The sequence below is a fragment of the Balaenoptera physalus genome (assembly GCF_965194825.1).
Source record: "Balaenoptera physalus genome assembly, chromosome: 14".
NCBI lineage: Eukaryota > Metazoa > Chordata > Mammalia > Artiodactyla > Balaenopteridae > Balaenoptera > Balaenoptera physalus.
This window is the reverse complement of record NC_138893.1, coordinates 21758406-21785077: the sequence shown is the minus strand read 5'-3', so window position 1 is coordinate 21785077 and position 26672 is coordinate 21758406. Positions and strand designations below refer to the sequence as shown.

At 40.6% G+C, this 26672-nt stretch overlaps 1 pseudogene across 1 annotated transcript; it reads right to left on the bottom strand.

The window, feature by feature from the left end:
- LOC309642907 (myosin-8-like) lies at window positions 1-26200 on the bottom strand (annotated as a pseudogene). Its single transcript, XR_014268602.1, has 37 exons — window positions 26090-26200; window positions 25848-26004; window positions 23459-23486; window positions 23250-23358; window positions 23074-23166; window positions 22876-22939; window positions 21483-21581; window positions 21288-21391; window positions 20994-21132; window positions 19782-19900; window positions 19555-19704; window positions 18261-18431; window positions 17049-17358; window positions 16873-16940; window positions 15151-15237; window positions 14948-15065; window positions 14465-14588; window positions 14237-14373; window positions 12516-12771; window positions 10262-10509; window positions 9993-10169; window positions 9772-9917; window positions 9597-9687; window positions 9122-9510; window positions 8562-8688; window positions 8109-8227; window positions 7785-7981; window positions 6465-6648; window positions 6215-6380; window positions 5995-6119; window positions 4750-5058; window positions 3582-3785; window positions 2483-2608; window positions 2229-2399; window positions 1940-2044; window positions 1284-1379; window positions 1-278 (listed from the first exon to the last, which is right to left on the bottom strand). The product of XR_014268602.1 is annotated as a myosin-8-like (transcript).
- Window positions 26201-26672: the final 472 nt, after the last annotated feature.

Here is a 26672-nt window from a genome sequence, read left to right as displayed (position 1 = left end):
TTCAGTTTATCAGTTCACTGTAGTTTTTATTTATTCAACATGAAGAGAAAAACATCACAAAGCAAGTGACCCAAAATAGCACATTTTGTGCATTTCTTCAGCCCCTTGGCAGCATCAGGCAGATGTGTTCGCTCTGCACTGACTTGTGTGTGAATCTCCCGGCTCTTCACCCGCAGCTTGTTGACCTGGGACTCGGCAATGTCAGCCCGTTCCTCGGCCTCCTCCAGCTCGTGCTGGAGCTTGCGGAATCTGGCAAGATTAGCATTGGATTGTTCCTCCTAAGAATAAAGTTGTGAGAGTTAGACTTTGTGGTTCTCATTGCACTTGTCACAAACAGGATTATTTCCTCAACTCAGATATTTCCTTCTTACGGTTTGTTTCTCATATCTGATTTCAAATCCAGGCAGAACTTGTAACTTCAGTTACATTTTTTACTCTAAAGAATGAAAGAAGAAATAGTTTTGAAATGGAAGAGACGAGCTCATTATGTCAAACCCATGTATACGTGAAGTCTATTTATGATGTATGGACTGAGTGGAAAGGAGGAAGAGACCCATGTGCGCTCGCTCACAGAGGTTAGACAGTAAATGTAAGGTCAAATTCTAACTTTGGGAAAATCCCAGTTGAAGTGTTTTTGCCATATATTTTGACTCTGGTATACAGAGACGCTGCGGGTGGGGGGATGGGGATAGGAAGAAAGTATGCCCTTTGTTGGTTGCACTTACTACCATTCGTGCCTCTCCCTTTCGTGTTCCCTTTTCTTACCTCTTACCCACTACATTGTGTCTGGAAGAGTGGGGAACAACCAGGAAAAGTGAAGCTGGAGAATCTTCCAACACATCCTAATTTGCTACAGCGAATGTGCAGAGATAAGTCCCTGCTGATGACAGTGGTAGTGAGGGAAGGAGTCAGCTGGGGTAAAAGATTTCTGTTTGGCTTTTGGGAACAATTGATTTTGTGCATTTCTAGAGGGAGAGGAATATTTATCATGGTGTTAGATTTTCTGCTGGATATTCTTTGCAGCTATCAAGTAAGGTGGGTTATTTGGAATTTTCTTTTTTTCCCCCAACCCCTACAAATTGCTTAATAATAAAAATATCTCATCTTGAGGTCTTATTCTATAATTAGGATTTGGGGGTAAATTCATATTTATATCATCTCTCTTAAAATAAGAATGACATATTCTTACTTGGTCTCTTTCTTTCTCATTAACACATTCTCTTAATATACTTTCTAACCCCAACGAAGTTTCCTTCTTCCCTCAAGGGCTTAAAGATACTTACAGCCTCCTCAGCTTGTCTCTTGTATCATTTCACCTTTGCCTGTAATTTATCTACCAGGTCTTGCAGCCTGAGAACATTCTTGCGGTCTTCCTCAGTCTGGAAGTTTGAAAAAAATGGTCTGCATTGAATCCAACAAAATCAACCCACTACAGGTGGTGAAGTAAATCACTTTGATATGATGGCAGGTGGGCCTGGGGTAAATGTGGTCAACTCTGAGGCTTCCTTCATAGTATTAACAGTAGCCACTCTTGTTAAATGTCCACTGTGTGCAGGCACTATATTGGAGAGTTATACACGTCTCTAATCCTTACCTCCCTACTCTGGTGAGTAGATGTTTTTATTCTATTTTACAGGTGATGAATTAAGGTTGAGAGTGTTAGGTAACCTATCCGAGTTTAAAAAGTAAGAGGCCAAACTAGGACTAATACCAGTTTATCTGTCTTTGAAACCTGTATTCGTTCCTCACTTACACGATTTTCTAAAGGCCTTCCTGATTTTCCTAGCTTAGGAAAGGGTCTGTGATAGATGATTGTGTCATTTGCCCCTTATGTATATCGAGTTAACATGTAGCTATTTGTGAGTACCACATAGTCACCAGGTTTTCAATTTCCCTTTGTGCAGGAAGTCTGGATATTCTAGAAAGCTCTTCCCCTTACCTGGTAGGTGAGTTCCTTTACTCTTCTCTCGTGTTTCCGCAAACCTTTAACAGCCTCAGCATTACGTTTCTGCTCACTTTCAACCTCTCCTTCAAGCTCACGTACCTACAATCAAGAAAGATACTTATATAGTCAGTTTTGGGGGATGTTAATTAACTCAGGACCTACTGACGATATTGGGTGGCTGTCCCCAGCCACAGGATAAGGATGGGAATCAATATACAAGAAGAGAGAAGGATGGGGGAGTGCCGTTTTCACTTCCCGGATTCAGAGAGATTGAGAGACCCACCCTGGCCTCCAGCTTCTGGATGTGCTTCTTGCCGCCCTTCAGGGCCAGCTGCTCAGCCTCGTCCAAGCGGTGCTGCAGGTCCTTCACCGTCTGCTCCAGGTTCTTCTTCATCCGCTCCAGGTGGGCGCTGGTGTCCTGCTCCTTCTTCAGCTCCTCGGCCATCATGGCCGCCTAATTAGTAAATAAACCAGTATAATAAACCTGGTAATGGCAGGTAACACACAGTGTCGTTAAACAAATGCTCATTTGCTCACGTCAGTGATGGCCTTCTCGGCCTTCTCTTCTGCATTGCGTGATTCTTGAATTACTTCTTCCACTTCACTCTGGAGTTGTGAAACATCATTTTCCAATTTTTTCTTGGTGTTGATCAGGCTGGTGTTCTGTTAAAAGTAGTGGAAATTTACAAGACCTGCAGTTTGCACACTTGGGATTTTACAAATGTCTTACTCGTTGGCTTATGCAGGGGACTAATGGCAAAATTTCACTGAACTTTAAATATTTGTTCAGTGCAAAATGTTAATCTTTGCAAGGTTGGTTACCCCGCCCCGCCACTGCCCCAATGTCCATCTGATTTATGCATAAGGACATGGAGGTTCAAGAATGTCTATATTAGTTAATTGCTCTTTCAATTATATGTCAACCAGACATCGCTAGTGTTCTGTCCTTAAAAGGTTGGAAATATTAGAAAAGAGTCGATTCTTTTTGTGAGAGCCTGGCACTGAGAGTTTCTCAGTTAGAAGGAATCTATTCTCTGTTAGCTTGAATGGTTTGCTCCCTTGGGGAATACTGAATTACTCTTACGAAACATTTTCTTAAATTTCAACCCAGTGGTTCTCTAAGGGAAGCAATATCACCTCAGTGGGTATTTGGAAATGTATGGGGGTGGATATTTGTGGTTGTCAGAATAACTAGGGCGTGCTACTGCATTTAACGCCCGGGCTGGTCAGCGATGCTGAGTGTCCTGCAAGGCACAGGGACTGTGAACATAGCAGTGCTGAACGCTGAAGCGCTCCTGATGGGAAACGCTACGCGGAACATTTTCAGATTTTGGAGTCAACAGATATCTTTATTCAAGTTTATTCCACACCATGGTTTTCAAAATAATCTAGTCAAATCTTTTTAAGTAAAAAAAGTAATACCCCTGCCCCGTTTTGGTAGAAAATCTTAAAAAGAACACACAGCAAAAAATCATCTATAATCGCATCACTTCTAGGTAATTGCAATTAATATTTTAAAGCATCTCCCCCATCCTTTTAAATATACACATATATATAAAAATAGCATACTTCCATATTATAATTCTGATTCGTCACTTTACAGTACACCAGCATTTGTTTGATGTGAGGGTCCCACCTGGGTGTGCAGGAGCTGGACGTGCTCGCTGGTGTCCAGGAGCTCCTGCTCTGCCATCTTCCTGCTCCACTCCGTCTGCTCCAGGGTGGCCGGCAGCTCCTCGATCTCGGCCTGCAGCAGGTTGGCTCTGCGCTCCACGATCGCCAGCTGCTCCTTCAGGTCCTCTTGGCCCCGGAGAGCATCATCCACGTGGAGCTGGGTATCCTGTTAAGTTAATAAAAAGGCTTAGACACTCTGAAGAGGATGTGAACATCCCAGGAGATGAACTGGAAGAATGGGTTGGTGCCAGGAACGGGAAATGACAGGCCTGTCATTTGAAGGAGCATGAAAATGGGGATGTCACCTGCTTAGGTGAGAGAGGATTATCAGGAGACTGATTCTTGTTGTGTTTTATGCCATCAACTTGTTATTTTTCATGTGTGAGTCACCAGTATCTATAATTTATGGAGCATTTTCCATATGCTGTACCCAGCACTTGACATCTGTCTTCTCACTTCATCCTCACAAGTAACCCTATGAGGTGGGTAGTTTCATTCTTAATTAGTAGAAGAAACAGAGGTTCTGAGAGGTTATAATAACTTGCCTAAAATCAGGCAGCTAGTAAGTGACAAAACTAAGACTTGACCTCAGGCCTATTGGTGCCAAAGTCTTTTAATTTCTCTCATATCATAGCTTATCTCTGGGCTTCTGTTTGTTCTTTTATAGAACGTTTCTTTAAAAATAATATATTCGGACTTCCCTGGTGGTGCGGTGGTTAAGAATCTGCCTACCAATGCAGGACACATGGGTTCGAGCCCTGGTCCGGGAAGATCCCACATGCCACGGAGCAACTAAACCCGTGTGCCACAACTACTGAGCCTGCGCTCTAGAGCCCATGCTCCGCGACAAGAGAAGCCACCGCAATGAGAAGCCCACACACCGCAACGAAGAGTAGACCCTGCTCGACGCAACTAGAGAAAGCCTGCGTGCAGCAACAAAGACCCAATGCAGCCAAAAATAAATAAATATATATTCTATGTGTATTTATTTTTAGCTACCTCCATACTATGAACTGTATAATTTGTTAAAAGAAAAAAAAAAAAGGATGGTGTAACAAGAAGGTGTTGTGATGAATGGGAGACGGGTCACTTCCCTGACTTGTCTGGGCTGTTAATGTGGACCCATCTACCTTCAGGATCCCTTGGGTGTTCCTGTAGTTCCTCAAGCTCTCTGCTGCCAAGCGGTTGGCGTGGTTCAGCTGGATTTCCATTTCATTCAGATCTCCTTCCATCTTCTTCTTGACTCTCAGGGCATCATTCCTGCTCCTGATCTCAGCACCCAGTGTGCTCTGCATGGTCTCCACGACTCTAATGTGGTTCCTCTTCAGCTGGTCAATTTCCTCATCTTTTTCAGCAATTTTCTTATCAACTTCAGACTTGACTTGGTTCAACTCCAGCTGGATACGCAGGATCTTTCCCTCTTCATGTTCAAGAGGTGCCTTAACAAAACAGTGATCAATTAATTAATAATCAATTAATAATGGAAAATGAATATTTGGAGGGTATTCCCTTGTGAGCCAAACTCTTATTAATATCAGTTTGTCTAATATTACAAAGTATAATAAAACAGCTCTAGGACCCTACTAGGTAAATCATCCTTTAATTTATTCAGTCATAGACTTTATTGGGCAACTCTGTAATAAGGGTGCTTTGTAAAGTATAAAGTGCTATACAAATATTATTCATATGAGTAGTAACAAAAATTATATGATTAAACTTATGTGTAGTAAACAGGAATTCTCTCCCGTTCTATAAATTAAAATGTTCATGTGATTCCTGTTGTAGAAATTCTCAGTTTTAAAACATATCCATATTTTTGATTACAAAATATGTGTCCATTGTGGAATGTGGGGTAATTTATAAAAACAAAACCTTCTTATTTTGCCTCCACTTAGAGGCACAATTTTAATGTGGTACATTTTTTTCTAGTTTTTTTCCTATTTATATATATTTATACATGATAAAGTTCTATTATATATGCAAATGTGTGTCTTGCTTTAAAAATTATCCTCTACCATAAATATTTCCCCATATTAACTACATTTAATGGCTGTAGAAAATTGCATCATATGGATGTTCTATAGTTTGCTTTACCTTGTTTTTGGATTGGACATCTTGTGTGTAAGCTTTGCCTACATTTAGGATAATTTTCTTGGGATAGATTCTTAGAAATAGAACTGATAGGTCATATTATTACATTTTTAAGACTTTTGATAACTATTGCCAAATTGCCCTTCATAAAGGTTATATGAGTTCAGATTCTCACCTGCTCTGTAATAATGGATCCATCTCATAGTACCATTGCCCAATGAAAACAGTGGTGTTTCCACCAATGTTTATCTTTGATTTTCCCCCCACAACATCAATATACATACCTCTGCTTCCTCTAAGGCAGCCTGAATTTCACATTTCTCTTGTTCCACTTGCTTCTTTATTTTCTCCAGTTCATGGATTTGCTTCCCTCCCTCAGCAATCTGCCCAGTGAGGTCCGAAATCTCCTCTGTGGGTGAACAGAAGGGAGAAGTGGTCAGACTGATATAACATGGAAAGGTCTTTCCAGGGCCATATAGGGTAGGGAAGTTCAAGAGCACTCATGCTGCAAGTTCTTATTTTCTCTCTTTAGCATTTCAAGTTGTTCCAGGGATTCCTCGTAGGCATTCTTGACCTTGAACAGCTCAGTACTGAGAGAACAGGACTCCCTCTGGGAGGCCTCAAGTTCAGCCTGGGTTTCCTCATACTTCTGTTTCCATTCTGATAGGACCTGAAAAGCGGTAAACTGTCAGCTAATGGAAGGAGAAAGGGAGACTAAGTAAAACATCGGTGGAGTTTGAGCAGGTTGGGCCACCTTGTCAAAGTTCCTTTGCTTCTTATCGAGAGCCGCGCAGGCAGCATTAGACCGCTCCACATTAAGCATGAGGTCCTCCACTTCATTCTGGAGCCGCTGCTTGGTCTTCTCAAGGGAAGCGCATTTGGCGTTCACGGCTTCTACGTGTTCCTCGGCTTCCTGCAGACGCTGGGCCAGTTTCTTCCTGAAAAGTTAGCCAGGCAGTTAAGGAGAGAGGTCAGGAACAGGGGCAAGTGCTAAACTCCTCAACCCCCTTTCATAGTCCTTTTTCTACAATGTCAAGTAGCATGGTTTTCAAAACTGTGGTAGCCAGAACTGCTTTCCAGATGGATTAAACTGTGAAAAGGTCCAAAGTGGTGAACAACTGGACTCAAGTCCTTTTTGTTTTTGAATTGTTAGAGGCCATTGTTGGAGCTGACATTGTATGTATCTTACAGCATATGATTTCAGGATTTTCAGGGCTTCTGATTGAGTATGGTATGGAGAATGATTAGCCAGAGCAGTTCTATTGATTGATTTATATCTCATCTCATTCCAAAAAGGATTTGAGACTAACTAGATATTTTATTGGTCACAGATATACTGGGCATATTCTTTTGCTTTCTCAGACTTTACATTTTATTTTATATACTTTTCTTCCTAGAGAAAAATAGCCAGTTTCTTCTAATAATATATATTTGGTCAGTCTCACCTGAGAGAGGAATGGATAAATAAATCAGGATAATTCATGTAGTCTAAGCAAAGGCAGGTTTTTCTTTTTATCCCTTCTGAATTGTCTACATTCTTGCTTTACTCCCAATTGTGTGCCAACTATACATGCCTAAGGTACACAAAAACCTTTAGCCGTAATGCTCTAGAAGATCTACCTGAAGGTCTCCTTTGGTCTGTACCCAGACTAAGGCTTTACTTTATTCAGACTAACCCTGAACATTATGCACAGTTCAGATGGCCTCCAACATGAGTTTTAAGAGATCTGTCTTTGTACTACAATACTTAAGAAGGTGGTCTCTGGAATCAGAATGTCTGGTTCTAATCCCAGCTGTACTATTTATTAATCATATGCTCTTGTGTTAGTTGGTTAACCTCTCACAGTCTCAATTTCCTCATCTGTAAAACAGGGATACGAATAATAATACAATGTAATGTTGCTATGAAAACTAAATGAGTTAATAATAGGATAGTATTTGACACAGTATGGCACTTAGGGTAGCTTCTGCTTTTGTTATGTTATCATCATCATCACAGCTGTTTCTGGGAGTTGCTGAGTTGGGCAGCTGGGAAACCATGTCATGTCCCTCCTCTAGAGTTCACAGTACACACTTGGCCTCCTCCAGCTCCTCTGTGCGCTGGATGGCGTCCGTCTCGTATTTGGTTCTCCACTGGGCCACTTCGCTGTTGGCCTTGGACAGCACCCTCTGCAGCTCGGCCTTGGCTTCCTGCTCCTCCTCATACTGTCCCCGCAGCAGGTCACAGTCGTGGCGGGAGGACTGCAGGGCGTGGGCCAGGGCGTTCTTGGCCTGTGGAAGTATGAGTTCAGTGACTTAAATTCATTTCTTCAGTGATATTTAATTTATACACTTAAAGGAGAACCTAACTGAATATGTTTAGATTTGATCAGTCGAGAATACTTTTGGTAAAACTTACTTTAGTTTCTTCCTCTAGCTGACATTTCAGCTCCTCAGTCTGCTGCGTAGATGCTTGTTTGGTCCTTGAAAGCTGAGAGACCAAAGCATCTTTCTCATCCAATTGTCGGGAATATTCACCTAAGAATTACCGAAGTAAAGGAATTTGTTCATGGCATAAACAAACAAGCCTAAAGTTTGTATATATAATTATATGTATATGACAAATATATACTTTATCTAATTATAAATATTGTTACATAATTGGCTAGATTAAAAAGCAGCATTGCTATTGTAGTGTAACAAATAAACTAGTCTGCTGATTCTTTCTTGCTTTTTTTTATTTCTTCTAACCCGCTCAGCAAATTCCTATAGTTGATTACTCCCCTCTAATATGGGAGTATTGCTGTTAATTCAGAACCCCTGGGATTGCTTTTGTCTAGTACATAATTGCGGGACTGAGGGAAATCTCTACCCGCTTCCGTCTGCAGGCGTGCTCTCTGAGCCGTCAGGTCATTGATCAGCCGCTGCTGCTCTTCCTCCTTTGTCTTAAGTTCACTCACTTGATCTTCTAAAGCGTGGCACATCTTTTCAAGGTTTCCCTACAGCACATGTACCCGTGAAAGATGAGACATTGAATACAGTGAAAAAAAAAAAAAAGTTACCACTGGATTCTTAAAATATTTTTAGAGTGAATAAATTTATGTCAAGTGTGAGTAGAAACTTATGGCACCAACTCTATGGAACATGCTAGGATTCAAGTATGACGGGTGCATAATCTCCCTAAAGTGCTCATTGTTGGAACTCATTCATTTATCCCAGTGATACTTGACACTGATACTTAAAGTAGATTTGGAAATAATCTTAACAAATTATATCCAGTATTTTAAAAAAATGAAATAAAATGGAATAGATTAGAATACAAAATTTTAGATCAGTGCTATAAACTGCCTACAAACCAGTGTTTAATGCCAGAGAACAATGAGGGTTCTTGCAGGTTATTAACTCTGCTCATTTAAAGACAGTATTGGGTACCTTGGCTTTGGAAATGGTCTCTGAATTACTGCTAAGGTCGTCAGTCTCCATCTTCAGCTCACTCTTCTCCTTCTCCAGCTTCTGCTTGACCCTCTGCAGGTTGTCAATCTGCTCCCCCAGCTCGGCCACACTGTCCGCGTGCTTCTTCCTCAGCGTGGCCGCCGTGGCCTCGTGCTGCAGGGTGGCCTCCTCCAGGTCCCTGCGCATTTTCTGGAGCTCGGCTCCCGCTTCTCGTTCATCTCAGTCTGGGCCGAAGTGGCCCCACCGGCCTCTTCCAGCCGCTCGCTGATCTCCTCCAGCTCCCGGGAGAGGTCCGAGCGCTGCTTCTCTGCTTTGGCGCGGGAGGCCCGCTCCGACTCGATCTCCTCCTCCAGCTCCTCGATGCGGGCCTGGCAGTGACACAGCACATTAACATGAACTCATCTCAATTTCAGTTTTTTTGGGTGCAGAAACAAATGGAGGTGAGATGACTCACCTGCAACTCTTTGATTTTCTTCTGTAGTTGAATTTCTACTGCCTGCTCATCTTCAATTTTGCTTAGCAGATTGCTGATTTCAAATTCTTTCCTTTAGACAGAAGAACAAGGCGTATTAGTACCCATACGAATTGAAAGATGATGTTGCATAGAATCTTTTTTCTGGAGTTCCTACTTTTTAAGTTTCTCATCAAGTTGCTGTTTGTCATTTTCTATATCTACTATGGATTCTTGGGCCAATTTTAGGTCACCCTCCACTTCCCTCTTGGCTCTTTCTAGATCCGTTCGAAGTTTCTTTTCTTGTTCTAGAGACCCTTCAAGCTAATGAGAAAATAAACTTTGTTAAAAATTGAAAGTATATTAAAAAAAACTTTCAAATGGGTATTAAAAACACACATCATCCACTTGCTGCTCTAGCTTGGCTTTAGCTTTGTTCAGGGTGTTCACTTTGTCCTCTTCTGCCTGCAGGTCATCCAGGGTCCGCTGATGGGCCTCCTGGAGGGCCTTCTTCTCCTTGGTCAGCTTAGCTATGACTTCGTCCAGGCCTGCCATCTCTTCTGTGAGGTTTTTCACCTAGAAAGGTTAAGGAAGAGATTATCTCTGCTCTAAAGCAGCTTAGTTAGATGGCAGAGTCTCTATATGCTGTATACAAATATATTTCATACCTTGTTCTCTGTGGCATGTTTCTCCTTCTCAACCTTGGCCAGTGTCAGCTCAAGGTCATCTATGTCTTTCTTCAGTTCTGAACATTCGTCCTCCAATTTCCTCTTCTTGGCCGTCAGCTCAGCATTGATCTATCTCTTCCTCATCCTCAGCTCTCTCAGTCACTTCCTTGATCTTTGCCACCAGCTGGATTTTGTTTTTAATCAGTTGCTCACACCTCTCCTCTGCATCAGCCCAAGGCATCAGCTTCCTGTGGAGAGATTTGCTGAGCTGTTTAGAGAATTGTTACTTATTTTGAACTTGTTCTTTGCACAAAGTTGTAGTGTTTACTGAATGCTAATGAATTTTTCAGTATGAATATAAATTAATTGAACATCATTCCATTGTCTGGAGAAATGTAGCTAATTAGATATGGCACTATAGATTTAGAAGCAAATTAGGCTGAAAAATGACTGGATTGAAGCAATTGACTATTTTAAAAAGTATTGTGTAGAAGAGTGGAAGGACCAAAGGAAGCCTGGGTTCTTGTCCCAAATTTGCCTCCATATGTATGACCTTGTGCAAATTGATTTACTCCTCTTACCCTCAATTATCTCATGTAATTAAGAGGATTGGAATAAATGATTGCTAAGAGCATTTCAACTATAATATTCAAAGAATTTTGACTTAGTCAAATTGGTTAGTTTTGATCATTCCCTACTTGCCTCAAACAACTAGTTGCTACATTGAATTTTAAAAAGGAAAACTACGTAAGATTATGCCTATAAATACATTTCCATGAAGCATTTTTCATGTACTCAAAACCTCCCTGATAGACCATAACAGTGCTGTATAATTGTCCAAGGTTTCCATTTCCATTTTAAGAATTACCTATTAGTCTCAAAATGAATATTAGACTATATAAGAACTTGTAATTTTGAGAAACTACATAACTCAATGAGGTTTTTATAAATGATTAAAGGACTCATAAAAATCAGTTCAGCCACGACCTTATTACTCTGGGCTGGGGAATTTCTTTAACTTCTCAGTGTTTGTTTATATCTTAAGTTTTTAAAATGTTAAAACTTTTGATAATGAGGCCTTCCAGGGTTCCTTTGCTTTTATTTTTTTATTTTATTTATTTATTTTTTTTTAAATTTTAATTTATTTTTATGGCTGTGTTGGGTCTTCGTTTCTGTGCGAGGACTTTCTCTAGTTGCGGCAAGCGGGGGCCACTCTTCATCGCGGTGCACGGGCCTCTCACTATCGCGGCCTCTCTTGTTGCGGAGCACAGGCTCCAGACGCGCAGGCTCAGTAATTGTGGCTCACGGGCCCAGTTGCTCCGCGGCATGTGGGATCTTCCCAGACCCCGGCTCGAACCCGTGTCCCCTGCATTGGCAGGCGGATTCTCAACCACTGCACCACCAGGGAAGCCCCGCTTTTATTTTTAATAGTCATACACTCAGTATATATTTACTCACTGACTAATGATAATACCTATGAATAGAGGTTAAGATGAAGAGGCTGTGATTGGGAAAATGTAACCTTCATATAAGTGAACTTGTCAGAAGGAAAAGTTGAAAATAGCTTAAACATTTTAAGAAAACTATCCTTTTTTTTTTACAGATTTCTTCATGACATTGTTGGGCTTGTTGGACCAAGAAAATGGGAGGTTGTATTTGGCCAGAGTGCTGATGCCAAGCCTACCCCCACTCTGATTACAACTTCTTCTTTAACCAATAAACAGAGGCCTTGAGAACTCAGGATCAGTATCAAAGGAAGAATCACAGCGGTCACTAGCTCTGTCTTCCACCGTGGTAGTTCAGTTTAAGTAACTGCAAATGAATTTATTGAGCTAAATCCTGGGGATTGAGGAAAAGAGATACAGAGAGAAATAAGAATAACTGTCTTTTATGAGTTTAAGTACAATCTCATACACTTGTATTCAGGAAACAGGGCTCTTAAGACTGGGATGAAGCAGGCAAGGCAGATGAGTAAAATGACTGAGATTTGGGGGCTTGCCTTTAAACTGCTTCCTTCATGCCTATTGAATTTGTGATATTGTTAAATAAATTCTTCAATCTCCCATTTTCCATTTGCAATTTGGAAGTAGTTGGTGCCTTACTTCTTCACAGGAATATTGAAAGTTAAGTGAAATACTGAAAAAAGCAACTAGAAATTTTCTTTTTCAAGAAAAGGCCATTTGTAAATCCAGAGTGCATGTGAATTCCAGAAAAGCTTCCATGACATGGTGCATTCAGCACACAGAGTACTCACAGATTGAACCTGGAGCTGCAGCTCATTTTTCTCTTTCAAGAGAGTCACCATTTTTTCCTCCAGTTCCTTTCTTTTTGCCTCTGACTTGGCAAGTTCTTCTTTGGTTTTCTGGAACTCTTCCTTCATGGTGGCCATCTCCTTCTCTGTCTTCGCACTCTTCAGCAGAGGCTTGATCTTGAAGAAGAGTTTCATCCAGGGCCAGTGCTTGACGTTCATGAAGGCACGTACATTATACTGGATGCAGAAAAGGACTTCTCTGAAATGACCGAAAAGTATCAGTGTAGATTGATCCATTAGAGACAATGTTATTGTTAGTATTAATTTTTTTACATACAAACTCCCCTTTTAATGACCCCCCCCACATGTAAATGATGTGGCAAATTCTGTATATTTTATATGCAGGACACACACACACACACGCCCTCACACTCAGAGCGGTCCTCAGTATGACCACTTTGCTAATGTGCACTGCTCATACTGAACGATTGTGTGTTCTCAAGTCCCTGTCACATTAGCAAAGAAGCTGACTTTAGAGGAAGAATACTTTGTATATATGAGCAACACGTACCATTTTAAGAACATTTGAGAAATCACAATATTAGTGACTTGGGAGTGGCTGTGGCAGGTGTAAGTTAATTGTGCTGCTTGGCCTTCGGCACACTGACGTGACCTGTGAAAGGGCATGGCTTGCTTTCCTAATTGCCCACCTAAATTGAGCTTATGGTTTATCCTGTTTTCCTTGAAACCTCTCCTCTTATTTTAATTGCTGCCGAATTATCTACTCCATAAACAACTTTTGTTAGTTTCTTCACATAATAGACTGGCTTTTCTCAAGTCCTTTCAAATGCCTACTTCTTACCTGCTCAGTTAGATTGTTAATGTCTGAAGAGCATTTAGCTACAAAATTTGTTTTATTTAAATAACATTTTAAAATAGTAATAAAAGATATTCCTGCACACTGTAGCAATAGACTGGCAAGGTTTACCTGCCTTATAACAATGTGTGTGCCTCTTCAAGCTTGTTAAAATGGAGATTCTATTTCTGTAGGTCCAATTTATAAGAACCATATCTCTGAGAAGGCAGATATCATGACATAAACCATAATGTTGACACATGGAAAAGACTTGGGAACACTTATACCACAGAAGTAAATAAGTACAGATGAGCAAAATGAATGCAAAACGTGTGTGTAAGGACAGGGAATGCAGTAGTGCTGGGTGGATGGGTTGGATGAGGTTAATTAGAGGAAGCGGAAATGGAAGTCTTGAATTGGTAAAGAGATAAATTAGGCTGAGAGGGGAGGGCTTGTACAAACAGGAGAGAAGGAGATAAGCAAATTGTTTAGCCTGGCTGGAAAAGGCTGTGTGGTGGGAGATGATAGATGAGGTAGGGAATAGAGAGTGGCCTTGACAGACACACAGGCAACTTGGATTTGATGTGGGAGACCGTGGGGAACCGCAAACAGATACGGCATGATGAAAATAGTGCTTACTGCAAATGATTCCTGCTGCTGTATGTGAGATGAGAGAAACTGAGGGAGGAGAGAAGTTTTGAAGGGAATCCCAGTGTGAGGGGTTAAGCAGAGGCTGATGTGTTGTAAGAGTGAGTTCCGAACTGGGTGAGAAGTGCATGTTAACCACAAAATGAAAGAGTTACTGAGTAAGGAAGACCGATGTAAAGTCTCTAAGAGACCTTACAGTCCTTATCCTCTGCATGGTTACCTCCTTTGCAACATCTTCTGATATTCTACCCTCATTAGGAATCCCCTACAGATGGCTTGAGTTCTTGTTATAATCTGGACCAACTTTTCATCTCTCATTTCTTCCAGAAGACCCAGCAGGCCAGCTTTGAAGAAAACCTGGAGAGAGGGAGAGTTCCAAATCATCCCCAGACTACAGGAGATCCAGCCATGGCAGAGGACTTGGATCAGGTGTAAGTAATAGCCATACCTCTGTACGTCCAAATTTGTACTGGGTGTGATCAATATCAGTAGAGGCAAGAAGTTTCTCAGAAGCCTGCTTGCTGTCAATGAACTGTCCATCTGGAATAGCACTTGCATTTAAAGCTCTGTATCTGTTCAGTCGAAGAAAAGAAGAATGATTAGGAAGGTGTGATCATATATGAAAACCAAACGACACCAAAAAACGTCAGTAAAAAGAGAAAAAGCAAAAGTAGAAAATCCAGCTGTCCTTTTAGGTTCAGGTAGTGAAACAATATGATTTTTCCACAAGCTAATGCATGCTTCCGTCCTATTTTTAAGAAATGCCACCTTCTCTAGCCTGTATTCTGTTCTTGCACCACAAGACTATATTATTTGACTTAATTTCGTAGTATTGATGAAGCAGGATACATAAAAACAATGAACAGAGGACAACAGTGAAAATGATTAATTAGTCACAGCATTCAGTGAAATATGACAGAGGGAGACTGGCCTTTGTTTAAAATCCCCATATAAGATTCGGCTTGGGAACCCCTTCCTGCCGATGCGGATGGCCTCCAGCACACCGTTGCACCTCAGCTGGTGCAGGACAAGATCATGCTCCATGGCGCCTAAAAATAAATCAGAGTACTTACTACTGGGCACTGAATTTTCAAACTTGTGCCTGTTTGATTATTTCATGATCTTAGATCTTACCAGGAGTTTGGTTTCGTTGGGAATGATACACCGTACGAAGTGAGGGTGTGTGCTCCTCAGATTGGTCATCAGTTTATTTAAATATTCCTAGAAAACCAGGTAGAAGGGACTTGATGAGAAAGTTCTATTTCAGATTGCCTTTTTTGGTAATTATATGGAAGGAACCTAGGCACTTTCTTAACTATATTAGGTAAAAGTCTATGAGGCTTCAGTTGCTCTGTGTTTTAAAGGTCTCAAGAGTTCTAGCCTGCCAAATAACTGAAAGGCTAAAGTGCTGGGAAGAAATGCAGCTCTCCCTGGTATTCATTTATGACACCTAGGATCTATCCTGTAAACAAACTGCAAATTCAGTAGCCTTGACACACAGCAAGTATTCTTGACCGGGAATCAGAAGACAAAAGACTACAGTCTCGCTTTGCCACTAATGAGCTCCTTGACTCTATAAAATCCCTTTTCTCTTTCTGGGCCTCATCTGAAAATAGTTGAGATTACCTCTAAGGCCTCTTTCATCTCTCTCTGCGCTAATATGTTTCACAGTAGTAGTTTACAGTGGTAACCTAGGTTAGCCACTGTCCAATGTTTGCCATTCCTTCCTTGAGTGTATTATTCCCTGGGACCTGTAACCTCTTGTTTTTTGGTTTTTGTTTTTGAAAGAGTCTAAAATCATAAGACTACATGACCTTGTGTGAGTGGATCTTGGGTACCTGAGAATGATCACAGTCTGAAGCATATGGGGGGAGTTATTCCAGAAATAGAGTAACTGATTATGACAGACAGTGGTGTTTTACTCCACCACAGAAAATTAGCAAGTAGCTATTTCTCAGTATTTCTTAGGTATATTCGTTGAGAAGGCAGAGGTGTTTTATTTTTCATATCTCAGTTAACTATTAGGAAATAAAGTGAGTAATGTGAGTTTCTAATCTTGCAATTATGTACAAGGATAAGTTGATGAAACAAGGGCATATTTGGTGAAATAATGCAAATTGGTAGTGAGAAAAAAAGAACAGGGCTGTTTTCTTGTTTAGGTCATACATAGTATCTGCATTTTAGTTTTAAAAAGAACGAGACTTAGCCATAGAAATCCTGACAAAGCAACCATTAGACCAGATGCTCCATATGTTCCCCTTTAGAAGAGCCAGTTTTTAAGCCATCTAAGAGAATCACATTATTTGTAGTAATGTTATTATTACTGTTATTCTTAAGAGAGATTTTTCTATCTTAATCATCAATCTAAATCACTAGGTTTGGCTTTAGATAATTTTCAGCTATTACAAAAAATTAAATCCACCTCAGAGGACAAAGATGTGATTTGGTGGAAGGATGTCCTAAAGGGTGTGTCTCAGGCTCAATTCTCAAAGGGGAACTCAGGAACATTCTCAAAGGGCAACATTAGTGGAATAAAGATACGGCTTTCCACAGGGAGACCTTTGAAGTTCAGCTGTGCTTCCTTAAAAATCGGCCTTATTATATAGCGAGAAAGCTTCGAAGGGCATTTTGGAATTCCTGAATACATTAGATGAGCATAATAAGGAATAAGAGGTAAAACATTCAGCCCTACAGGAGGAGTATTGCTTTGGCTGTACCCTGACAAGAAGGAATATTTGAAGTAATTCCTGTTAACATTCCATTCCCTCCTAATTTATTCTAAATCCTTTATTCTTATCCTAATTATGATAAGTCATAGAAACTGAACAGATTTTTCGAATGAAATTTGTACTTCACCCTGAAAAGGGCTAACACAGTCTGGAAAGAAGAGCCCTTCTTCTTAGCACCTTTCTTTGCGCCGCTGTCTAAGATAAAAAGAAAACCCATCAACGAAAGTAGAGTCCCAGAGGCTGGAATGGTATGTGAACGTTCTGTGGGGAGAGGTTAATTTAGATCAGGGGCACAGAAAGTACCAGCTTCAGCACTAGCATATGTGGAAAAGAGACTGGCCAGAGTCTTCACTGCAGACGTCTGGTACAGCCCAACCACACTGCCGTTCAGGGGGTCCTTGTTCTTGTCCAGCCAGCCGGCGATGTTGTAATCCACGGTGCCCGCGTAGTGAACCAGTGAGAAGTGGGCCTCGGCCCTGCCCTTGACCACTTTGGGCTTCTGGAAGTTGGCACACTTGCCCAGGTGCTGGTCATACAGCTTGTTCTTGAAGGAGGTGTCTGTGGCCTTGGGGAACATGCACTCCTCTTCCAGGATGGAGAAGATACCCAGTGGCTGAATTCAGAAAAGTAGACATTGGTGTCAACCTATCTGGTCTCAAAAGATATAGACATAGTGGCTGTCGTTTGATTGAATTATGAGCACTCCTAATTAAATATATTTATAAAGTAAACCAGGGTCATAGCTCAAAGAGGTCCTTTTGTTATCACTAGAATGACTTTTCCACCATTCTTTCTCACATTCAATCCATAGCATTATTTTCAATTAAAAGAATAGCTGGATATAAACTCCAAATGTCAGCACTGCATAAGTGGGGGCGACTTATTAAAATGTTCTGTGATTATGTGATTACCACATTTTCCCCTGTTTGGTGAATTAATCTATTGTCAGAGTTTCATTTTTCTATGAAAAGGACTTACTGACTTAGAATGATGTTTACTTTATATGCAATAACTTAACGGTATAAATAATGCAAACCTTATTTAAGACATTTTGTGCATTTAATCCCTTAAAGATAGATTATGAAGAAGCATAGCAATTTGACTCTTGACTTCCAAACAGGTTACCTTTGATATAAGCCCTAGCTGTGTGACCTGTGCATTAATTTTGATTTAGAAAATAGTTATTTCTATTGTTGACATCTTGGATCATAGTGGAGATAGATTTAGAACAAATGAGGTAGTTCTTCTAGTGAAGCAGACCATCTCAATAGAGATGCTGCTTTAAACTTAGATCTGAGTCAGTGTTAGAACAGAACTTGTTACGACAAAATGAAGCTAAACACTCTCTGATTCTTCTTACGTAAAAGTTGAAAAGAGAAAGTCATTTCTAAAGTAATTTTCTAACTTGTTCTGATATCAGTCTATTTAAGATTACAGTAATACATTCTGGAGTTGCTTAAGGCACTTGGGAAAGTTATCCTTTCAGTTCGGGTTTCCTTTAGAAGTCAAACAGACCTTCTCGATGAGCTCAATGCAGGCGGCCAGGTCCATCCCGAAGTCGATGAACTCCCACTCGATGCCCTCCTTCTTGTACTCCTCCTGCTCCAGCACAAACATGTGGTGGTTGAAACACTGTTGCAGTTTCTCGTTGGTGAAGTTGATGCACAGCTGCTCCAGGGTGTTGAACTGCACAAAACCAAATTTCCAACATTAAGTGGATTTTTATAGCAGTAGAATTCATTACTGAAAAATCTTTTATTGAAAATATGTGGAATACAATAAAGAAATAAAGTTTAAACTGATTGTTGTCTCTTCAGAAATCCCAGGGAAAAAATAATCATTTTTGACATGAACCCTTTTCATGATTTCTGAGCATTATTTAAAGTCACAGCTGTCAATCACACAGCAAGAGTTCTGGTAGAATCTACCTCTTTCCACCTCTGAAGATTGCATGGGCAAAAATGTGCATTAAAATTATAACCATGATCCTATGAGTTATGGTTCAGATTTAAGGGTGAAAGTAATTCATTACAAAGCCTCACTTCTTTTACCCCCCCCCCCATTCAAGATAAAGGTCACATTTTCACTTTTGGCGTCACCTTATTAAGGAAAGCTTTTCTTAAGACCTTTAGTTGATGTGCAGAGTGAAATTAATAGGCTAATTGCTCTTCTATTCATATCAAACATTTGGTAAATCCTCATTGTCAGGTCTGTGAAAGTGGGGACCTGATGTGGTATAGAAATTGAAGATCTGATGGAGTCTTTATAATAATTGACACCCTCATTTTATAGATGAAAAAGCTGATGCCCCAGAGGGGAAATGGTGTGTGTCAGATGAATCTGGAAGAGGGAAGACTATGAACTGTCACTACGCTTCTACCTCTAGGCCGTTTCTCCTCCATGGGAGGTACCTTGTGTATGGACCAAACGTTACATAGCCAGGTTCCTGTCGTGGCTTTGCCTTATATAGCTGGAGGATCTTTAGCAAGTGTTTTGATTTTCTTGCATCTGTTTCTCCACATGTAATTAGAAGTAATATTAGTTACTCCTTCATGGGTTGTTGTGAAGATTAAATGAGGTAAGATTTTGAAGTGCTTAGTAGAGAAGCCAGAAATACAGGCTTCGTGATAAATGTTAGCTATTATTATTACTTCTGTTATTATCCAGTTACCTCCTAGCTGTTTCGTTCTAGGTGCCATGCTGGAGAGAGCAATGTAGACACTACAAGTGTAAATGAATAATAATACTCAGTATATCAAAACCCAAATTGCCTTTCTCCTACTTTTTATTAATATGAAGATAAACTCACATCAAAGATCTCAAAGCCAGCAATGTCCAAGACCCCGATGAAAAACTGCCTGGGCTGCTTGGTGTCCAGCTGCTGGTTGATGCGAGTGACCATCCACAGGAACATCTTCTCGTAGATGGCTTTGGCCAGAGCGCCCACTGCATTGTACACCTTCATAGACAGAGTAATGTTTGTTGGCACCATGAAAGGCCTGGGATGTGTGTGATTCATTGAGGTTGTGCGCTTACCTGCTGCACAGTCTGGCCTTTGGTGACGTATTCATTGCCGACCTTGACCCTGGGATAGCAAAGGGCTTTGAGTAGATCAGCAGAGTTCAGACCCTGGAGATAGGCAGCTTTGTCAGCAACTGCAGAGACACAATTCAAGGAATGTTGTTTAACAGCAGATACTTCTTCAAGGTAGTCTTTCCATTTTCCTCCATCCATTTTCGTTATTATATAAATAAAAAGCTTTAAATAATTCTACAGAAGATCAGGTGAGTCTCTCTGTATATTAGAGCATGTACTTGCTAATAAATGGTCAGTCAGTTACACTGGCCTTTGGTGATTTGTTGCAAGCAACTCCTGAGAAATTTAACAACAATAAAAATATGTCCAGTGTTTATGGAAATAATTTATGTAACACAAAAGCCAGAGTCCCTGCTCTTAAGACACAGTAGGTGGGGGTGGAAGGTAAGATAAATACACCTTATCTCAATTTAGCTCCTCCCAATTTAACCTCAACGAATTAGTTTCTTTATCTGAAAATGTGAGGATTAAATTTTAGTGCATGATTCCTACAGAGTCCCCTTCAAAAATTTTGTCAGTGACTATGATGTAAATGAGGGAGAGAGAATGTCGAGCCAGGGTGGTCAGGAAAGGCTTAAAGGAGCAGATAACTTTAGCTTCCGTGGTAGATCCTGTAAGTTCCATGTTCTTTCCATACATAGAGTATATGATTTTTCTTTCTCAGTTTCTTTTTTATCTTACTTGTTACCTAGATTGTCTGAAGGTTAAATGTAGACAACACACACACACATGTGCACAGATGTCCTGCAACCCCAGCTCTGTGTTTGGGCGAGACCCTGTATCCCTCCACTAGGTTTACCCAGCTGGTGCTGAAATAGACCAATATGCCAAGTTATCCTATATACCTTCTCGCCATTGCTAAGGCAAAGCAAGCTCATGGTTCTGTCTCATTCCCTCTCTAATGATCTGGCCCCAGGTTGTGCTTTTTAGATGTATCCTTGCAAGTGGCTATTAGGGTTCATTTGGGCTGCATAGAAAGATGGAGATATGGAGATGTGAGGAGGGAAAGGGGGTGAGGAAAGCATGCAGTGTGTGTAAATGTGTACCTGCCCCTCAGAAGTCCAGCTACAAAGGAAATGTGAGTTTAGAATAACCTTTTTTTTTTCTTGCCATATTCTCTAATTTAAACCCAGATGGAGGTTCATTTGGTACCTTCGGTGCCATCTGGCTCCGCTTGCTCCTCACGCTGCTTTTGCTTGAATTTCATGTTTCCATAATGCATCACAGCCCCTGTGAGCTTGTAGATGGACACTTTCTCCTCAGGAGTAAAGCCCAGGATGTCAATGGCACTCTGCCAGGAGAAATGACAGGACAAAGTTAAGGAAGAAGAGACTTAACATATTTTGGAGAATTTACTCTATATTCTAAGGTAACCGCACTTATAGTGTGGTTGCTATTGTCATTTCCATACATAATGGATTTTTAAAAAGTGAGTGTGTGTCTTACATCAGTGTCCATTAGCTCTTCTTGGTCATCAATGCTAGTGACTGTGATCTCCCCTTGACTGACGAAGGCATAGTCATATGGGTTGGTGGTGATCAGGAGCATTTCTGGATACATAGAATTCAGGGTGTATGTTTTACATTAGAAGTTGTTAACAAAAATATTAACTTTTGTCTGTGAACTTAAGTTCATCCTTACCAATCAGATCTGCCTTCTTATTGGAAGTGATCTGATAAAAAATATGGTAGCTTCTTTCTGCCTTTAACCAGAAAGTAACTCTAGACTTTTCTAGAAGATCTGGAAAGAGAGGGAAATAGACATTGAATTAGAAAAAAATATCAATGCTGCTGAGATATTAAATGAACTGCAGTGTCTTTGGCTAAAATTGGGGACATGACGTTCGGCTCCATTGAGATTTCAACGTGATGATGGATCCTGTTGGTACTACATGTAAGAATTCCAAATACGTATGGCAATTAGCCAAGGTTCTCACCATCTAAGAGCAGAGAGTGAAGTATGCATGCTCTAGTAAAAATCAACTTTGCATATGGATGACCTGCGACCTCTGTATTATAGTTGATCCTTAATATCCCCTCCTTCCTCAGATCACCTTAGATTCTTTGGTGAGGGACTTACCTTGGAAACACCTACCAAAGCTCAGATTGGGCTTCCCTGGTGGTGCAGTGGTTGAGAATCCGCCTGCCAATGCAGGGGACACGGGTTCGAGCCCTGGTCTGGGAAGATCCCACATGCCGTGGAGCAACTGGGCCCGTGAGCCACAACTACTGAGCCTGCGCGTCTGGAGCCTGTGCTCCGCAACAAGAGAGGCCGCGACAGTGAGAGGCCTGCGCACCACGATGAAGAGTGGCCCCGGCTCGCCGCAACTAGAGAAAGCCCTTGCACAGAAACGAAGGCCCAACACAGCCAAAAATAAATAAATAAATTTATTTAAAAAAAAAAAAAAAGTTCAGATCAAGAGCAAATCACAGGGGGCTTCCCTGGTGGTGCAGTGGTTAAGAATCCGCCCGCCAGTGCAGGAGACACGGGTTCGAGCCCTGGTCTGGGAAGATCCCACATGCCGCGGAGGAACTAGGCCCTTGAGCCACAATTACTGAGCCTGCGCATCTGGAGCCTGTGCTCCACAACAAGAGAGGCCGCGATAGTGAGAGGCCCGCGCACCGCGATGAAGAGTGGCCCCCACTTGCCGCAACTAGAGAAAGCCGTCGCACGGAAACGAAGACCCAACACAGCCATAAATAAATAAATAAATAAATTAAAAAAAAAAAAAAAAGAGCAAATCACAGAAATGTATTGTAAGCCTATAGATAACTCATAGGAGTCCATAGATAGTCCTACTGTTTTTCCTGGAGAAAATGTCATAGTTGCTTCTGAGGCAGGAATTGCAGAATGTGTTATAGAGCCATCAGTCTGAGACTGAGGTAAATAGAGCACGCAGCGATTATGGATAAGTTTGGCATTAGCTCACGGGCAACACCGCCAGCAGGCTCAGTGCTCAACAAGTGTTGCAAAATATCCCTGCAAATGACATCACTTGTTTCTCTGTTTGATTTTCAATGGACCTGTTACTCACATGTTTCAATATCAGCAGAAGCCAGTTTCCCTGTGGTACCGAAGTGGATCCTGATGAATTTACCCTTGCAAGTGAAAAAGATGATGTTATATACAAAACTGTTAGCACACGAGTAACAAGAGGTTGAGTTAATAACTCAGACATGCCTTTTTGGGCATTTAATACCTGAGAACACCCTTCTGTGACCCAGAGACTCACAAAGCGAGAGGAGTTGTCATTCCTCACAGTCTTGGCGTTGCCAAAAGCCTCCAGCAGGGGGTTGGCACTGATGATTTGATCTTCCAGAGTCCCCTGCAGAGGCAAGAACAGTCCTCACATCTGGGGCTTCCTGCACGCCCTGCCAGTCTTGATTCTGACACGCCAGTCAGACGCACTTGCATTTTGCCAGTTTCCTCCTTCTTCTTCTCTCCAGTAACTGCAATTGTTGCAAAGTACTGGATCACACGCTTCGTGTTCACAGTCTTTCCTGCCCCAGATTCTCCACTGTCAAAGAGAAACCAGAGAAGAGATCAGAACTACAGCTCACATTGTCGACATCTAAGACGATCATCACAAACCAGAGAAGAAGAAAAAAATCACATACGTGATCAGGATGGACTGGTTCTCACGTTCTGTAAAAAAGAAATCAAGACCATCAGTTTTTAAAGATAGTACACATTCAGTACAAAGATTATTGACTCTGTAAAGATTAATCAGTTTATCCTTTTTAACATTTTGAAGATGTTGCCTGTGATCTTGGTTTTGTGTGTAGCTCCCAGATAGTACTTGCCTCTTGGAGTAAAACTTATGAAAATGAGAGGCAAAGAATCATCTGTTTCTTCTTAAAATATTATTAATTTTAAAACCTATGGGAAGTTTCAAACGTATACAGAGGTAGAGGCAATAATGTATAAAGAGCTCCTATGTACCCATCATAAAGTTTCAACAGTTATTATTTGGCCAACTTTGTATAACCTGTACACCCATCCTAAACTCACTTGGTTATTTTAAAGAAAATTCCAGGCATCATATAATTTCATCTGTAACTACTTCAGTAAGAATCCTACAATTCTGAAGTTTCATTTAACAGATGAAGAAACAAACCCAGAGAGAAATAAGTGACTTTTCCAATAGTTACATAGCTTATCAAGATGTTTAGGTCTATTTGACTTCCAGTTTATATATTTTTCTGCTACCTGGCCTCCTCCTGGTTTTTCATATGAATTTGACAGCTGGTAATACTAAAAAAAGAAGGGATCTGGAACTGTAAATGTTGGTGTTCATTTACTTTTATTTTCCTTTTTATTTTATACACGTTTTTAAGTAATAAAAATAAAAATTGTCACTAGTTATATGACTGATATGTTGGATATATACCAATTTTCTGATTTGTTAAATCTTTAATTCTATACTGACACAGATTTTAGAGAATTCTCAAATCTAAAAAAATCTATTCAGAGAAATAGATGCTAATTTGGGTGCCATTTATATGTGGATATAGACTTTAGAGAACTTCAAAGCTCTATTCAGGGAAGTAGAGACAGATTTTGGAACATATTCAGCTTGATTTCTTTTTCCAATAGAAGAAAATACAAGAAAGATCATATCACATCTAGTGGGAGCATAGATAAGAAAACAATGTTCTAGTCTCTAACCTCGTCAAATGCCACAGTTTGGGGTGGTTTTTATACAAAAATCATGTTTGGAGATAACTAATCTTGAATTTGGAGCAGCCCCAAAACTTGGGGGAGTGGGGACCTCTGTAGGGGTGGTGGTGTACAGAGCAGTGTAAATGCAACTGCTAAGTGTTAAAACCTCTGGAATGAGCCCACATTTGGATAATTTCTGGAAGGTAGCTAGCTTCTGCTGACAACTAAACAACAGTTTCCTGGCATGATATCCTTGTAGAACTGCTGGCCAATTTGTAATGGAAGATTCCTATTTTATCCCTTTCTCTTCCCTCTTCTCCTTTAAAAGACAATTTAAAAACAGTGCAAAAAAACAAACAATCAAATAAAAAAAACAAAAAGGAACAAAATCTTCTCCAGTTTCTAATATCTCATGGAAGAACAGGAAACTCAGGAATTTAGAATATTTCCAAAGGCAACACATTTGGTGTGTGCCGATAAAAGGTTTCCATGCTGTATTTGGGCCTACAGTTCGCATCAAAGCCATTTGTTTATGCTTTGATAAGACAGGAATAACAGACTTTGATATAATTTTTAAAAAATATTTTCGGGACTTCCCTGGTGGTCCAGTAGTTAAGACTTTGCCTTCCAACGCAGGGGTTGCAGATTTGATCCCTGGTCAGGGAGCTAAGATCCCATGTGCCTCGCAGCCAAAAAACCAAAACAGAAAACAGAAGCAATATTGTGACAAATTCAATAAAGATTTAAAAAAAAATGGTCCACGTCAAAAAAAAAAAATCTTAAAAAAAAGTATTTTCAAAGAAAGAGGGATTTCTATTTTCTTCTATTCTTGTAGGAAAATGCTTCAAAATCTTTGAGAGGAAAGTCATAGCTCTTTCTTTACTCCTGTTCTACCCCAAAGGCTAGTGATATTAGCTGTGTCTTTTAAAGATAAAGAATTCACAAAGCTTTCCCGCTAGGGCTGGTAACTATTTTCCTTGATTGCTGTGGATGTGGATATTTTTTAAAAATCTACTTGAACTTTTTTTCTGTCCAAATCAGAAAGTAAAAAATGTGAGAAAGCAACAACAAATATGTTTACAGAGGTCTACTAATTATTTCAACTAGGTTTCTGGCTACCAGCTGGGTTAGCTTGGGTAGGTCAATGAATTCAGTGAGCTTCACTTTACTCATCTATAGAATGGCTGCAGGGAAGAATATGTGATATTACAGCTCTGAAAGTTTCTTGAAAGCAGTGAAGCCCCATGTGGCTGCAATGTATTATTGTAATCAAAGCCCAAAGTCTGTTTGTTCGTTAAAGATTCTATTTCCACATTTCTGTAAATAGATGCATCACTCACTCACCAGTCATCATGAACTGATAGGCGTTGTCAGAGACGGAGAAGATGCGGGGCGGGGCCTCCTGGCGCTTTTTGCCTCGGTAGGCAGCCCCCACCTCGGGGTTGTACACCGGCAGCCACTTGTAGGGGTTGACGGTGACACAGAAGAGGCCCGAGCAGGTCTGAGAAAATCAGAATATTCAACGTGTGGGATTTGTTTTTACTTGGAGAGATAGGTGGAATAAAGAGAGGTTGAAGGGCGCTCGCACAGATCATCCAGGCTGCGTAACGCTCTTTGAGGTTGTACAGCACTGCTGGCTCGTGCAGGTGGGTCATCACGACCATGTCCTCAACCTTGTCGTATTTGGGAGGGTTCATGGGGAAGACTTGGTCTTCTCTGACAGAGTCTGGCAAGTAAAGTAAGAGACAAGTTTGTATTAATGGTTGGAGGTAGGATTTATGTTTATCTGCTTTAATTATAAGACTACAGTTGTGGACACTTTCCATTATATTATTCGGTGTCTTTTAAATAAAGGCATGAAAATACATTCATCTTAGCGTTTGATGGTTAAGAAAATCTGTTTCCTCTGATGAGCTAGAATACGTACTACTCTTTAAAAAGTACTTTTTTCCTCCCACATTTCCTTGTCCCAGGTTTATTTATCAGTTTATTTCATTTTACTTAAATGGGTTTAATTTTTCATTTTCCTGGCCATTTATTACAAGAAACTTCAATTTGGGGGACAGTAATGGGGATATTAATACATTGTTTATCTAAGTAGATAGTAATTGTTTTGATAGGAGAAGCTAGTTTTTGTTTCTCCCAAGTTTGGGGATTTAGACTGGGAAG